The sequence below is a fragment of the Rhinatrema bivittatum genome, chromosome 15, assembly GCF_901001135.1.
Source record: "Rhinatrema bivittatum chromosome 15, aRhiBiv1.1, whole genome shotgun sequence".
Taxonomy (NCBI): Eukaryota; Metazoa; Chordata; class Amphibia; order Gymnophiona; family Rhinatrematidae; genus Rhinatrema; species Rhinatrema bivittatum.
Genome location: NC_042629.1, coordinates 71184760 through 71200333, shown reverse-complemented (window position 1 = coordinate 71200333; position 15574 = coordinate 71184760). Strand labels below are relative to the sequence as shown.

At 41.8% G+C, this 15574-nt stretch overlaps 1 protein-coding gene across 3 annotated transcripts in view; it reads right to left on the bottom strand.

Moving 5' to 3' along the window:
* MEGF6 (multiple EGF like domains 6) overlaps positions 1-15574 on the bottom strand; it is a 262583-nt gene that overhangs the window by 179962 nt on the left and 67047 nt on the right. The window lies entirely within an intron of this gene.

The window sequence follows — 15574 nt, the reverse complement described above, 5'->3', positions numbered from 1 at the left end:
CATTTATAAATATATTGAAAAGCACCTGTCCAAGTACAGATCCCTGAGGCACTCCACTATTTACCCTTTTCCACTGAGAAAATTGACCATTTAATCCTACTTTCTGCTTCCTGACTTTTAACCAGTTTGTAATCCAAGAAAGGACATCGCCTCCTATCCCATGACTTTTTAGTTTTCATAGAAGCCTTTCATGAGGGACTTTGTCAAATGCCTTCTGAAAATCCAAATACACTACATCTACCGGTTCACCTTTATCCACATGTTTATTAACCCCTTCAAAAAAAATGAAGCAGATTTGTTAGGCAAGACTTCCCTTGGGTAAATCCATGTTGACTGTGTTCCATTAAACCATGTCTTTCTATATGCTCTACGATTTTGATCTTGAGAATAGTTTCCACTATTTTTCCCGGCACTGAAGTCAGGCTCACTGGTCTATAGTTACACGGATCGCCCCTGGAGCCTTTTTTAAATATTGGGGTTACATTGGCCACCCTCCAGTCTTCAGGTACAATGGATGATTTTAATGATAGGTTACAAATTTTAATTAATAAATCAGAAATTTCATTTTTGAGTTCCTTCAGTACCCTAGGATGCATACCATCCGGTCCAGGTGATTTGCTACTCTTTAGTTTGTCAATCTGGCCTACTACATATTCCAGGTTCACAGTGATTTTGTTCAGTTCGTATGACTCATCACCCCCGAAAACCATCTCCAGAACTGGTATCTCCCCAGCATCCTCATTAGTAAAACACGGAAGCAAAGAATTCATTTAGTCTTTCTGCAATGGCCTTATCTTCCCCTAAGAGCCCCTTTAACCCCTCTGTCATCTAATGGTCCAACCGACTCCCTCACAGGTTTCTTGCTTCGGATATATTTTAAAAAGATTTTATTATGAGTTTTTGCCTCTATGGCCAAATTCAATTCAAATTCACTCTTCATGCTCTTAACACTGGACATTAAGGCGTAAATGCACTTTGGAAAATTGCTATGATCTATGCAACTTGTACGCATGTAAATCCTTTTGAAAATGACCCCCTTAGATTGTGAGCCCTTCAGTACCTGAATGAAACTCATCCCAATGCAAACCTGATGCCAGGAAGAGGAAAATAGCTTACAGTCAACCTGCCAAGCGAAACTGGGGAAACAGCACTGCTGGTCTCGACTGCGTTACATTTATAACCTAAGTGGTTGGTTTAAAACTCAAGTACGTAATGTTAAAATGTGTTATAGAGGGTTAGAAATGAATAACAGGGGGGTCAATAAATAAAGTGGATTTAATTATAGCATCAATGCAGTGACAGTTCACCTTCTTCACGGACTCCCTCTCGTATTTTAGCTCACATCTTACACCACTTTCCCAAGTTGAAACATGTAGAATGACCTCATACTGGGCGTCATCGTAAATGCCATTCACATATATAAACTCTGCCGTTCTTTATAATCATAGGTCAAACAGATTTTAATTGTTCAAACAGATTTTTATTTTCAAATATGCTTTTCATAGTGATAAACTGTGCAAGTATCTTAGAACTTTTTCATTGTGCAAGAAAATTGTTCCTTGTTTTTAGTATTCACATATAATTATTCTCAACATAATTCTTTAGTGATTTTGCTAAAGAAATGAATAGCCACTTAGCTTATGTGGAAACAAGAAGCAACTCAATCAGGTCATTCTAATACCAATTTTGCATCAATTTTTTGATGCTGGAGGCGTAAAGATGAATCAGTGACATATCAAAGTTTGCATTTCATTATACTACTGCTACTTTTTGAAAAGGTTTTCTAATGAAAATTATTTACACAAAAATAAGCAAGCCATTACTAGCGGCAGCAATATCAATTCTAAAAATATGCACTTACATAAGAAGCCAGAATCCGCCGTGCGTGCCGTATAGCCCGGCCATCAGAGTGCCCAGTGTCTGCTGATGACCTTTATAATCTGCAGTAATTAGCTGCAGTAGCCAAGGCCGGGCCACACAAAACTCCGGGCTTATTTGCCTGATGTGATCAGCTTTGACAAGGGCAAACCAGAAGAGCCACACAGACAGCAAGTTCAACCACGAGACAGTGCAGAAGGCGTTCTGATCTGTGACATATCACAAGGATTGGGTCCAGCTTTCTTTAAAGCCAAGCCAGGGCAGCAGAATTACTGTGTCCAACCCATGACAGATTACATCAACGGAGCATGTTTTGATTTTCTTGGGAGCTGGAGGTGCAAAGCAGGAACATGGCACATGAATGACCCATGCACAGTGATCTATCTAAATCTTTAATCATTGAGGCTGTTAAGTAGGGGGTGAGTGAACAGGAAGGGGCATACAGGGTGGGGGTAGAACCAGAGAATCTCCAAATGGGACAGGCCACAAATCAGTGTGATAAATCTCAACTGTGTAAGGCTCCATATTTGCACAATTCAAATCTTCCTGACCCTGTTAGGGTGTGAACAATCATACATCCAGAACACTCCAAGATTTATATTATCCTCAGATGTGCAAATATTCATAAAAACACACAAATCAATCCAATTTACTCTACTTTAAAAAAGAAAAAAAAAGTCTCAGACTGGATCCCAGTGGGCTGATTCCCCGAGTAAGAGTCTCCTCTGCACGCTGTGCTGTGCAGAGGGGGACTCTAACGCTGCTGGGCCTGCGCGATCGGCGCCGGAGACCCGCCGGGGTAAGGCCTGATTTAAATCTTCTCTTGCCCACGGCCGCCTCCGACCCCGACCACGAGGCTGCCCCTGTTTACCTCCGTGTCGCGCTGACGCCGTCCCGCAGACCGCCTCCAACGCCGAGGGAACACGCTCCACGCTGCCGATTTCCAGCCAATCAGGGGACAGCCCTGATTGGCCTTTAAATTTGAAAAGCTCACAGGCGTCACGCGCCGAGCGTCACGCGCCGAAGGAGCGCGACAAAGGGGCCTGCCCCTTTGTCGCGCTCCTTCGTGTGACCCTACGGTGATTGCAGAACACTGCTTTAGATGTATCTTGCTTCCTCAGACTACACCGTACAAATATACCTGGACTTATATTGAGCACCTGCATTACCTCTTTGTATATTAAGCTACAGCATACTTTCTGTTGCCTGTAACTGTCCTAGTGTCTTTATACTACAGTTCAGACAGTAACCCCGTAAGACGCTCCCTCCTTTCTCAACATTTCACATCCCAGGACAACGATTGTCTTCAACCGCTCACCAACACGTAAACGCTTTGTAACCCTCCCCCTCTTACCTCATTTCAAACATGCTGAACATCCCAAAACTCAGCTATAATAGATACAGACCCCTTTCACAATATGCTTCACGCCACCGCTCATACCTTAAATCCATTCCTACTACTATGGTCTCTCCACCACTTACCCAAGTTATCGGAATCACTGCACTGGCTCTTATTCTTTTCAACGCCCAATCACTAAACAAAAAATTTTCAATCCTTAATGACCTCTTATTAGATGAAACACCTGACATACTGGCAATAACTGAAACCTGGTTAAAAGACACTGATAATGTGCTCCTTAACCAGCTTCCGAACAATATCTATGATATCATCTCTATCCCTAGACCAAGAAAGAAGGGTGGAGGCATTTTACTAGCCACTAAGAAACAACTGAAACTCACCCTACAAGCTACATCCCCACCTCCTAAAATTGAAATTGGTTTATTTAAAGCACCTAGCATTCAAATATGCCTCATCTACGCCCCTCCTGGTATACTCAACAACAACCCTTCTGCACTAATTGAATACATTGCAAAAAATATCTCCAATGATTCCCCAGCCATTATCCTAGGTGATTTTAATCTACATGTAGACAATATCCCGCTCACACCAAGCTGCTCCTCCTTCCTTGAAGCCATGAAATCCCTAGGATTCAAGCAAACTATAAACTCTCCTACCCACAAAGCTGGTCACTCGCTCGACCTCATATTTACCAACCAGTATATTACCACAGAATCCCTTACATGTTCACCTATTCCCTGGTCTGACCACTACATTATAAGAACCACCAACACACTAAATAGGCCTCCACCCATGCCTGTTGCATCTACAACTTTACAAATCCGCAAATCATGCAACAAAGATGAACTCACGTCTGCACTGCCATATGCCCTTAACAACCTTAACTTTAGCAATGCTGATACGGCCCTTGCATCATGGATTGAGCATACACAATCAGTTGCTGACAAAATCTGCCCCTTTATTACTAAACAATTATCTTCTCAAAGAAATGCAAAAAAACCATGGTACAATACCATACTAAAAGAACGGAAACAAGCCCTTAGAAAAATTGAAAAAAACTGGCGCAAAGACCCCTCCCCTACTCTTCTGGCACGATACAAGACCTCACTATACAACTACAACAATGAAATCAATCTTGCCAAAAAGAATTTCTATGCCTCTAGAATACACCAGTACCAATTCAACCCCAAAGCCCTATTTGATTACGTCACCTCACTCACCAACCTCACCCCGAATCTCATTCCTGATGAAGAGGCAAAAAACAAATGCGAACAATTGGCTCAATACTTCCATGATAAAGTCAACAAAATCATGACACGCTTTGCGACCACCTCCCACACTCCACAAAATGGTTGCACTGTACAACCTAGCAAACTCTCTACCAAACTTACAAAGTTTGAACACACCTCTACTATGGAAATAGAATCCATACTCAAAAAAGCCAGACCTTCATCCCACCCCTCTGACACCATCCCGACAAAGCTTTTACTCACCATACCTGACATAATAGCCCCCTCCATCTCAAAGATCATCAACGCCTCAATTGATTCTGGCATAGTACCCTTCCCATTAAAGCAAGCCATCCTTAAACCCACTCTAAAAAAACCTAAGCTTGACCCAGCGGATCTGACCAATTACCGTCCTATCTCTAATCTCCCGTTCATTGCAAAAATTTTAGAAAAAACTATTAACTGCCAACTTAGTAACTACTTGGATGAATATGAAATCCTTTCTCCGTCGCAATACGGTTTTCGTAAATTACATAGTACAGAAACCCTTCTTCTCTCTCTTTCTGATTACCTTATCAAAAGCTTAGATAAAGGACTATCCCATCTCCTAATTTTATTGGATATTTCTGCTGCTTTTGATACTGTAAGCCATCAGATCCTCCTTGAGCGCCTCTCTGATATTGGTATAACTGAACATGCCCACAAATGGTTTAGTTCCTACCTCAGCGATAGACATTACAGAGTCAATATTGGCAACCATGTATCCAAAGAAATCCTCATTGCGCAGGGAGTCCCCCAAGGCTCCTCACTATCATCCACCCTATTTAATGTCTACCTACTACCCCTCTGCCAACTCCTCTCAAACCTTAAGTTACCGCACTTTTTGTACGCTGATGATGTACAAATTCTTATTCCCATTACTGACTCCATTCCAAAAACTTTAGAAATCTGGCAATCCACACTCACTTCAATTAACAACCTCTTAAACTCCATCCAGCTTGCCCTTAACTCCACAAAAACGGAACTCATGGTTATCTCACCTCCTACCCCCCTACATGCTACTCCCCTACTACATACTATTCCACCACACACACAATTTTCTCAACAAGTCCGAGATCTTGGAGTACTATTAGATGATCAAATGTCCCTCAAAAAATTTATTAATTCCACTCTTAAGGAGTGTTTCTTTAAGATCCACACACTCAAAAAAATTAAACCACTACTTCACTTCTCTGACTTTCGTACTGTGTTACAATCTATGGTCTTTTCGAAAATTGACTATTGTAACGCGTTACTATTAGGTCTGCCTAAAAATTCCATAAACCCACTACAAATCCTACAAAATACGACAGCTCGCATTCTCACGAATACACCTACAAGGGAACACATTACTCCCATACTTAAGAAATTACACTGGCTCCCTGTCCACTACCGTATACAATACAAGATATTATCTCTCATTCACAAAGCCCTCCACAACCCAGAAATGAATTGGCCCTCCAACACCTTTCAATTCAATAATTCTAATAGGCCCATTAGAAATCCCTATATTGCTACTCTACAAACCCCATTACCTAAACTATTTAAATATGCATCCACCAAAGCTCGTGCCATTTCCATAGCTGGCCCTACACTATGGAATACTATGCCCACTGACCTACGCCTTGAACTGTCCTCCAAGACATTCAAGCAAAAGCTCAAGACATGGCTTTTTACTAAAGCCTACACTTGATTTTTCCGTGTTCCCCTTAACTCTCCTGTTTCTAATATGTTTCTAACTTTCATGATCTCTCTTAACTCCTATTATTCCCTTTTCTTAGTCTGCCAATCTTTCATCTTATCTCTACACTTTTTCTCTCACCTTTAATTTAACTATGCCCTCCTCTTCTAGTCATTCTAGTACTATTGTTACTCCCTTATATCCACTGATTTTGCCCTTTGTACATATGTATATAACCCTTTCCTTCCTTACCCTTTCTCTTCCCTTCCTGTTCCATTTTGCTCCCCTTTTTTGCTCCTGTTCCATTTTGCTCCCCACCCCTCCCATACCCCTAGTTTTTTAGCCTTAATACTAGATTCATTTATGCAATCACATTTATTTTACTCTATATTACTATCTAATATTCCGTTAAATAAGTTGTTCTTTCTTTATATTGTATTTTACTGTTTTAATTTATTGTTGAATTCAGCTATTATCATTCTGTTATATGTACACGCAACTGCGTATTTTTGTTCTATGTACACCGACGTGATATCTCTGATGAGCGGCGGTATATAAAAACCAATAAATAAATAAATAAATAAATAAATATATATATATACACATGGGCCTTCATTGGTTATTCATTTATCATCTTCTTGCTGCTGTTTTCCAAAAATACATTCTTGTGGGGTTTTTCTCTTTCCTAGTTACTTCTGTGATCTTGAAACGTTGCCAAAAAGGGTATACGAAGGGTATACCATCTAAACAGCACACAAGGTGCGGCTGAGTAAGGGAAAATCCCCCACTGCTGTGGATTGTGCGGGACAGATTTTATCCACCAAGGAGCGTTAATCCCTAAATACGGCGGTGCCCTCATAAACGTAATCCCATCTCAGCCAGAAGCAGAGCCTTTCCGAGCTGGGAGACAGGTCGTCACTTACACTTAACAGTACAGAAGATGAAACTCAAGCAGCCCTTCCCAAAAGGACCCTTGCATCGCACGCTACACTCCAGGGCTAAGACGTTCATCTGCAACCCTCCACCTCCGAGACTTTCAAACGCGAGCACTACCAGCAAGAACGGAGCCCTCCCTTTGCTGCCAAATCACCACCATCGTTTCACATGCACTGTAATGGAAAAAGACTGGGGTATGCTCGACGTAATACGAAGCCGATATTCAGAGCCATTGGTGAGACTCAGCTGGGCAAATGGCGGGATTGGAAAATCCCCACTGGCTCCAACTTAGCTGGGGTGGAGTAAAGTTATCCAGCATCTTCGACGCTCAGAGTTAGGGCAGCTGAACCTATCCGGCTAACTGGCTGAGCCACAGAGCAATCCCAGCTGGATAAAAAAAACTTATCCTGCGGTCTTTAAGATCTTTGGCTAGATTCGGCGAGGTCACAGAATGTACCCAACAATCTTAAAGAAAGCCGGATACATTTATCTGACAGCGGGACCCCTATACCTCCTCTGACAGGAGGGCAGAAGGTGGCAAGGGGGAATAATAAGAGCGAGCACTGGGACCTTCTCCACCCAAATCCAGAACAGACAGACAATGGAAGCGATATTTATTTTTTTGACTCATCGCCTGATCTACTGTGGTCAAAGAATTGTTTCTCACTCTCTTTCATAATTAAATATTCGTTATTTATGCATCAGCCGTGCAGGCAGCACTGTGCCAGCTAAGTCGGATGATTACAAAGCTCACTGCCCCACAGAATCTAACATTTAAGCTTAAAGACAATCAGGAGGGCAATAATTAAAGCCCCACAGTGAGCTTGCGAAGTTCCCATTTACAAAGGAGAAACGTCCCATGGGCCCGGCAGGGAGCACAGGTACGTGAACACCCACAGACTTTGCCGGGAAGCTCCCTGCCAGTACTTCGTCACGTAGGTTCTGGCGCCGTCTCTTTCCTCCTGCCCTGGGGGAGGGGGGAGATCTCCATGAGTAAAAATGTGTTTGTCCCCCCCCCCCAAAAAAAAAACCCCACTTCTGAAAACTTGCCCTTTTAAGTGACCAACACTACACAGCAGAAAGTAGACTACATTTAAAAGCTGGTCTGAGACCAAGCAAATCTTATTTTATTAAACCCCTGTAAACCTTACTGGCCATCTGATGCAGCAGCAAATGAATTGAAAAGACAGAGTTTCCAGCTCTGCCTACATCTGGATTCCCTTAGAACAACATCTGGTGCATTTTCATTGAAACTCAATACTCCTCGCACAACACAGGGCCAATCCGAATGGCAGCACCACAGAAGGAGTCTCTTAAAAAAATACCCGAGCTGTCCCTCGCCCATTGCTCGGTCCAAAACCCAAGCAAGTTGATGTATTAGGTCAGTAAAACACTGGTCTTTCAGGTTTGTCAGCCCACGTAGGAGAGCTTAAAGTTATAAATTCACTTCATTCCTTTGGGCCGTGGTACAAAGTTATCATCAAAACAATTACTCTGGCATAAAACGATAACAAATCAAAAGATGTTAGGGAACAGCTTCTCACTGCTCCATGAATGAATCTGCATGCCTTCACCATCAGCAACATCACTGATCCCAGGGGGCTCCAGAAACCTAGGAGCACTAGTTAATTTGTTGACACCAAATTCACAATCTTGAGCTGACATTTTTTGCACGACTGCTATAACTAACTAACAAACAAACTCCGCCTCCCCACCCCCATCACAGCGCAGACTGTTCAAAGTGGGGAGGGAAGGGTCCATTTCATAGCATCCAGAACATTCCGTCGACTTGCATCACTGGAGGACCAAGTCACAGCAAGAACAATCCTCTAAACAGTTTTCCTGAGTGACTCAGCTACCCCATAAGTAAGGAGCCCAGGGTTGTAAACCACCCTTCCCTCGCTTTTCACCCCCACAGTCGGGCGAGGGTGGGGTTGATAAAGTACACGCAGGGATTTTATTTTGAAATCCCCATCCACTTTGTAAAAGATTTGTCACAACTTCGGGAGGGGGGGAAAACCAACCCAGTCGCCCCGCTCCCTCACTTAGGAGTGTGCCAGAGGTAAATCCAGCCCGGAGGGTGAGCGCGGAGGATCCGCTGCAGCGAGGAAGAGAGGACTGTAGGGTCTGCAGTACTGCAGCAGGAAGGAAACGTGGACCAGTGATGGCCCTTGATCCCATAGCTGTGTTTCTATGTTAAGCACAAATACTAAGTTGCCAGAGACAGATGAGTGTGTTTATATTTAGTGGAACCTTTAAACATAATCCAACTCTTCCCCAGGATGGGCCCTTTCAATTAACTTTAGCCAAACTGTGAGTCAGGCCAGGCCAGGGGAGGGAGGAGTGGGAATTGTTGCACTTCCCTGTAAGGTTGCAGGTGTTTTCACAAAGCCTGGTCATTGTTCAGAACCAAAAATCCAGGATGCAAAGCGCAAGTGAGCTCTGCGAAGGAAACGCGCCAGGAAAACAGCAGCTCCAAAGCCTAAATCCTTGCCTTCATCAAGCATTTGCGGTCTCAGGCGCCTGGGGCTGCCCCAAGTGTTCTGGAGGATCTCTGGGTTTTCACAGTTTCCCTCCGCCCTTGGGATAAAAACAAAAATGGTCTCTTGTAGGGCTGTTCTCAGAGTCAGCGGTGGGAGCTGGGAGCAGTCGCTTGGCCAGTGTTCATAGCACGAGGGTTAGCAGGTGGTAATGGGAATACTGACAAAGGAATTTAAAGCAACAAAAACTCCATAAACATTGAAAAATGTGCTAATGTGCATTGTAATCCGTGGAGAAGCATATGATATATGCACGGAGTAGATTATACTGCTAACGAGTTGCTTATGTCTGTGGGTAGCTCCTTGTGAAACAATGACGTCTCCTTTGGGTGCATAGAGCGTGCCGACAGAAATCTCATTTTTTCTGGCTGTTGTGCGCGTGCTGTATTTTGTCCTATATGCACACACTGCTCAGCCACATGACGCACACATGGACCTCTCTGGGCTTTGCAAGTTACAATGTGCTTTGAAGGTCTCCCTGCATATGGTCATGTCTGGGAACTTTTGAGTATTTTGCTTACCCTGAGATTAGTAGCTTTGCCACATAGGCATCAATCCACCTTTTGTGCAGGTAGATGAGGTGAAGGAAACCAGTAGAGACTCACCTGATAGGTGACACCTACCGACTGGGGAGGTACCTCGTTAATTTCCAGAACCACCATGGAAATCAGAAAAAAAAAGACTGAGCAACCCCCTTCTTCTTCTTCCCTCTCCACCGTCATCTTGCCCTTTCCTCATCAGATAACTGGATACTCCAAAGGATGTTAGGGAATTTGCAAAACAGGGACCTCCTCCTCCCTCCTTACAAAAAAAACTTTAAAGCTATTTAAACAGAAACAAAATGAGAAATGAGAACTTTTCATTGAAGCCCTGCTGGGAAGGGGAGAGGATCAGAAGCAGCTTCCCAACTCTCCATGCTGAACACACATGAAGCCCTGCTGGGAAGGGGAGAGGATCAGAAGCAGCTTCCCAACTCTCCATGCTGAACACACATGCACAGTGGTTCTTAAGAAAAAAGGGAGATCCAAATTGGGGCCAGCAGGAGCCTCTAACTTTCACTCCAGTTACAATGGGAAAAGGCAGCAAATTGATGCAGCTGAACGAGGGTCCAGGTCAGTGATCTGGCAGAAAATTAGCACCAAATATACAGGAGGTCCTCTTCACCAGTTACTGACTTATATAGTGTATGTATATGTTGTACATTCCACAAAGTTCACACTGTGTGCTACACATTATTGCATGTGTTTATTATAAAGAGGCTCATCCATTTGATTGTTCTGGCAGGTTATTATAATGCACCTGGCACTGCTGTGCTGTTCACACGGCCTGAATGCAAGTCCCAGCTGAGCACTTACATGAGCACAGACGGGAGAAAGCACCGTGCAGTATGATGGGAATGAACAAATCAGTGAAAGTGTCAGGAAACAAGAGGTCTTCCTGCTCATTTCAGCATCCGTGTCAAAAGATATCCGTCAGTCACAGGAGATTTCCTTTTCGTGATTTTTCATACCCTGAGGGATGGGGAACTTGCAGATTATTTTTTGTTATGACTACAGAAGTGATTTTCCTTACAGAATTATTTTTAACCATTTGCACCATTCATTCTACAGAATGTAATGATTCTAGGTTTTACTGGGAATATCAGAAACTCAGCCCTACACTCTTACAATAAGTGTACTCTTACATTGGAACAGTCTTTGAAGGTAGCTGGGCTCTCCTCAAGACCATTTTCTTCTAGAGTACCCACTTATTTGACATTGATGCCCTCTGAGCCTTCCTATGCCAACTGTGTCAAAAATTGTGGCACCAAGAAGCAACTCTCCAGCAAAAAAAAAAGTCACTGCATCAGAATGCAAAGCTCAGCATAATTCTTTCAAAAGCTGACATCATCGGACCACATAATGGTCACCATCTGATGATATCATTTCTACTGTGAAATAACTATATAAACAGTGCTCTTCACCAGTAAAATGAACAGCTATGACTACTTATTTATTTACATCTTTTTACTATACCGACGTTCAAGACGAAGATTCTTATCACACCGGTTTACATCGAACCAAAATTCTGACTTTTTCAAACTTATCTTCACAAAGGAATTTTTAAGTAGAGATGTCCCATTTCATGAAAGATTCATCATGATACTTATGACATCAGATTATGTCCCACACTGAACTGTGATATCCCACAGTAAATTGTGACATCACCAAATTTCAGTGACAGCCCTAGTGTAACAGAAATACATATAAAGTAAAGTTAGTGCATGGAGCAGACATGACATGAGAAAGTAAGACGAGAATCTAACATCTAAATGAGTTTATAAATTAATCTCAAATCAGTTTTAAGCTGCAAATTGAACCATTCTCAATGTTTGGTAATACAAATGCTTTGTAATTAAAAAAAAAAAAGGAGAAGGCACCTTCCTGCCCTCTTACCAAACTGACTAAAAAACTGTCCATTCATTTCTACTGTCTGAAATACTGCAATGTAAACTGTACCCTTCTCCACTGAGCATCTGCATCGCATAGCACCAGATGTACTAAAAGGGTTTCCTCACTTCGTATCTATAGAACATCCGGCCATGTAATTAGGTTTATCTTGATGCTACACAGAACTAGAGCTCCCCACATCTTAAAGAACACCACAAGCTATACGGGATGTCCAGACCATCCAAGACCTGAATTTGTTTTAAATCAAACAGAAGATGCTTTCCTGTTCTCAGACATTTGTTATTTCTAACTACAGATCATGAGTTGTTTTCTCTGCAGAGAACTTTTTTTTTTCCTGCGACTAAAATATATTTTCCAACTATAAATTATGGCAATCATTAAAAAAAATAAATCATTTGTTCAAATGACACTTGGGGGAGGCAGAAAAGATGTTGCTAAAGCTAAAAATTCATCTTTTTAGAGAATCAAGATGGCTACATCAGCATGTGTAGATGTTTTAGCAGACTAGTGAAGCCCTGAGGCCAGTTTTTGCATGGTACCAGCTATTCTAAATTGGTTCAGTGACTCTGAACTAGAACTATTCTTTTACTGTCTAGGCTAAGAATCCATTTTATCTTCTCTTGGAGATCATTTTCAGGTTCTCCTCAATAAAATGCTTTGATTACATGCAATGGCCTACTGTTCATATACTGAAAGAATTCTCATCTGAAGTACACATGCAGCTGATAACAGATGGATAATGAGCCTCTAAACATTCAGGCAGGCAGCTATTACATATTAATAAGGAAGGCAATAGCATAATAGCCTACGGGCACCAACTCAAACAACTGTTGGCATTACTTGGGTTTTGTGGTGCAAACATTTACTTGGTTATGATGGAATATGTTTTTCTAAAACCTTACGGCCAACAAAGCTAAGGGCAACTGGGTACTGGAAAAACTCGATGGGAGGGGCAGGGGAAGACACTAATCATTTCACCCCTCTAAAAGGAATAGTTTACAATAAATCACAAAATGCCAGAGAAATAACGGTCAGCAAAACAAGCTGAAGGCGATACCTTTTTGTTGACTCTAATTTCTGCGTAGAACTCAAGGTACTTTATCCATGTAAGAACCTGTCATGGATGAAGTCAGTTTTCCACAGTATTGATGTTATTTGTTGCACTCTCAAATGAATAGGAAAAGTGGGGAACACATACGTCCCTTCCAGCGGTACAATTAAGAACCGTTTTATGGGAGTCAGTCTAGACAACCAAATGAACTTCAAATTCTTCATCAACAACATCGTAAAAGAAGGATTTTTCAAACTACAAGTCTTAAAAAGATTGAGACCCCTACTTCATTTCCATGATTTCCGATCAGTTCTACAAGCAATCATTCTCACCAAAATGGACTACTGCAATTCTCTACTACTCGGCCTCCCCGCTAACGCCACAAAACCATTACAGTTGTTGCAAAACGCTACAGCAAGGATTATAACCAAAACAAACAAAAGAGAACATATAACACCAATCCTAAAGAACTTACATTGACTTCCTATCAAATTCAGAATTCTTTTCAAAACCCTCTCATCAATCCACAAAGCAATACATAACATCGCCCCACTCGAGCTCAAGATCCCACTGCATCCTCGCACCTCCGCCAGACCAGTGAGACAAGCATATAGAGACAATCTACAGGCCCCACCGATTAAGTCAGCATTTAGTAAAAGAGCTTTCTCCACAGCCGGACCCAAACTTTGGAATTCTCTTCCATCAGACCTCAGATTAATACAATGCCCTATCACATTTAAAAAAAGACTCAAGACCTGGTTATTCAACCAAGCATTCTCCTAACTTTAACATTCTATTAGTTCTCCCACCATAGAAATGGTAACCCCTCCAAGAGAACGCTCTTGCTATTTATCTCTATGCAGTCCATTTTTATAACCTATGCCTAACCTAACATCTTTCCTAAATTCAGCCTACATTAGGCCCCATAACATTTTACTTTATATTGTTATCCCCAGTTATTTGTATCCAAGTTCTACTATCCTGTTTACTGTAAGACAACTTTTTGTCAAGATTATTGTTAAAAATGTAAACCGACTTGATTAGTAATTCTGTTACTGGAAAATCGGTATATAAAAATGCTAAATAAATAGGATTAAATTCAGTTTTATTTGGGCTATACCAGCTTTCAAATGAAGCTCATGTTTGTTTCTCTTTTTCCTGAAAGAGATATAAAAAATAAGTTTCCAGTTTTTCCCCATACTTATACATTCCATCATATTGCCAATTTCCATGCCTAAATTATGTACACACAATGGACAGCTCCGTTTTATTACAGGAGACATTTTTTAAGTTATTCTTTCTATGAGCTCAAAATAGTCGGGACAGATGAAATGGAAAAACGGTTGGCTGACAGTCTTGCCAAAATTATTTGGGTGCTGCAGCACATTTTTAAAAAAGTTCCCTGTCCTGTTGATTTGTCCTGAAGCCATTTACCAAACCCAGTCCCTAAATGGAAAACAAACCACATGAATGTGGATAGCTTCATTTTCTTTTTTATTTCAAAGCTTTAAGCTGTAACCTGAATGATAAGAAATAAGCTCCTTAACAGACAAGCCAATGGCCAGGAAACACTGCTTGGGCTCAAGTTTACAGAGCAGCGCTTAAGATGCACATTAAAAACGGAAATGCAAAATACCAATGGGAAACACAGCAATTCCACATTGACTGGCTGATGTCCATTTGTGGCCATATGTACTTTCCACCATCATCATTAAAAGCATCTGTGGAAGCACATAGCATATGAGCTGCAAGTCACTTTAAAATAAGACTACCGTCAATGCCTGGCTTGGGAGAGAAATTCTGGATAATTAAACTGCAGTTCGATCACCAATGGAATTCACTGGCTGTTCCAGGGTCCTTCAGACAAGTGTTCCCGTTCATTCCCGGGAACATACTCTAGCTATTCCCTTTCAGGTGCTGTAAAACGCTCAATTCTTATACAATTAGTTTTTCAAACATCTGAAGTGTTGTTGAAAATTATAATGCTAAATTAACTGGATGGATCATACAGTCTTTTCCTGCCGTCATGTTTCTCTGCTTTTATGATCTGCAGAGCTCAAAATGGATAACGTAGGTGGAAAATGCCAGACTCTCTCTTGGAGGTGTTGTAGGCCTTTGAACTGAAGCACGGAAAGAGAAAACACAGAAAGATTTTCACTCTAGCTCGATCTGCTGGAACTGGGCCCCCAGTTGGACAATGGGCAGCTAAACCATGGAAACAATTAGCCATTCATCTCTTGATTTTACATTCGCCATCAAAATTTGCCAGTCTTAAAAAAAACAAAACACGCAGACACCTTGTCACCATACTTGGACTGCATAAAGAATCTGGGCACTGCCTGCCACGGCGTAAGTTCTTGGCAACACATGAACCATGTAAGTTTATCACAAAATCATTTGTGAAACAAAG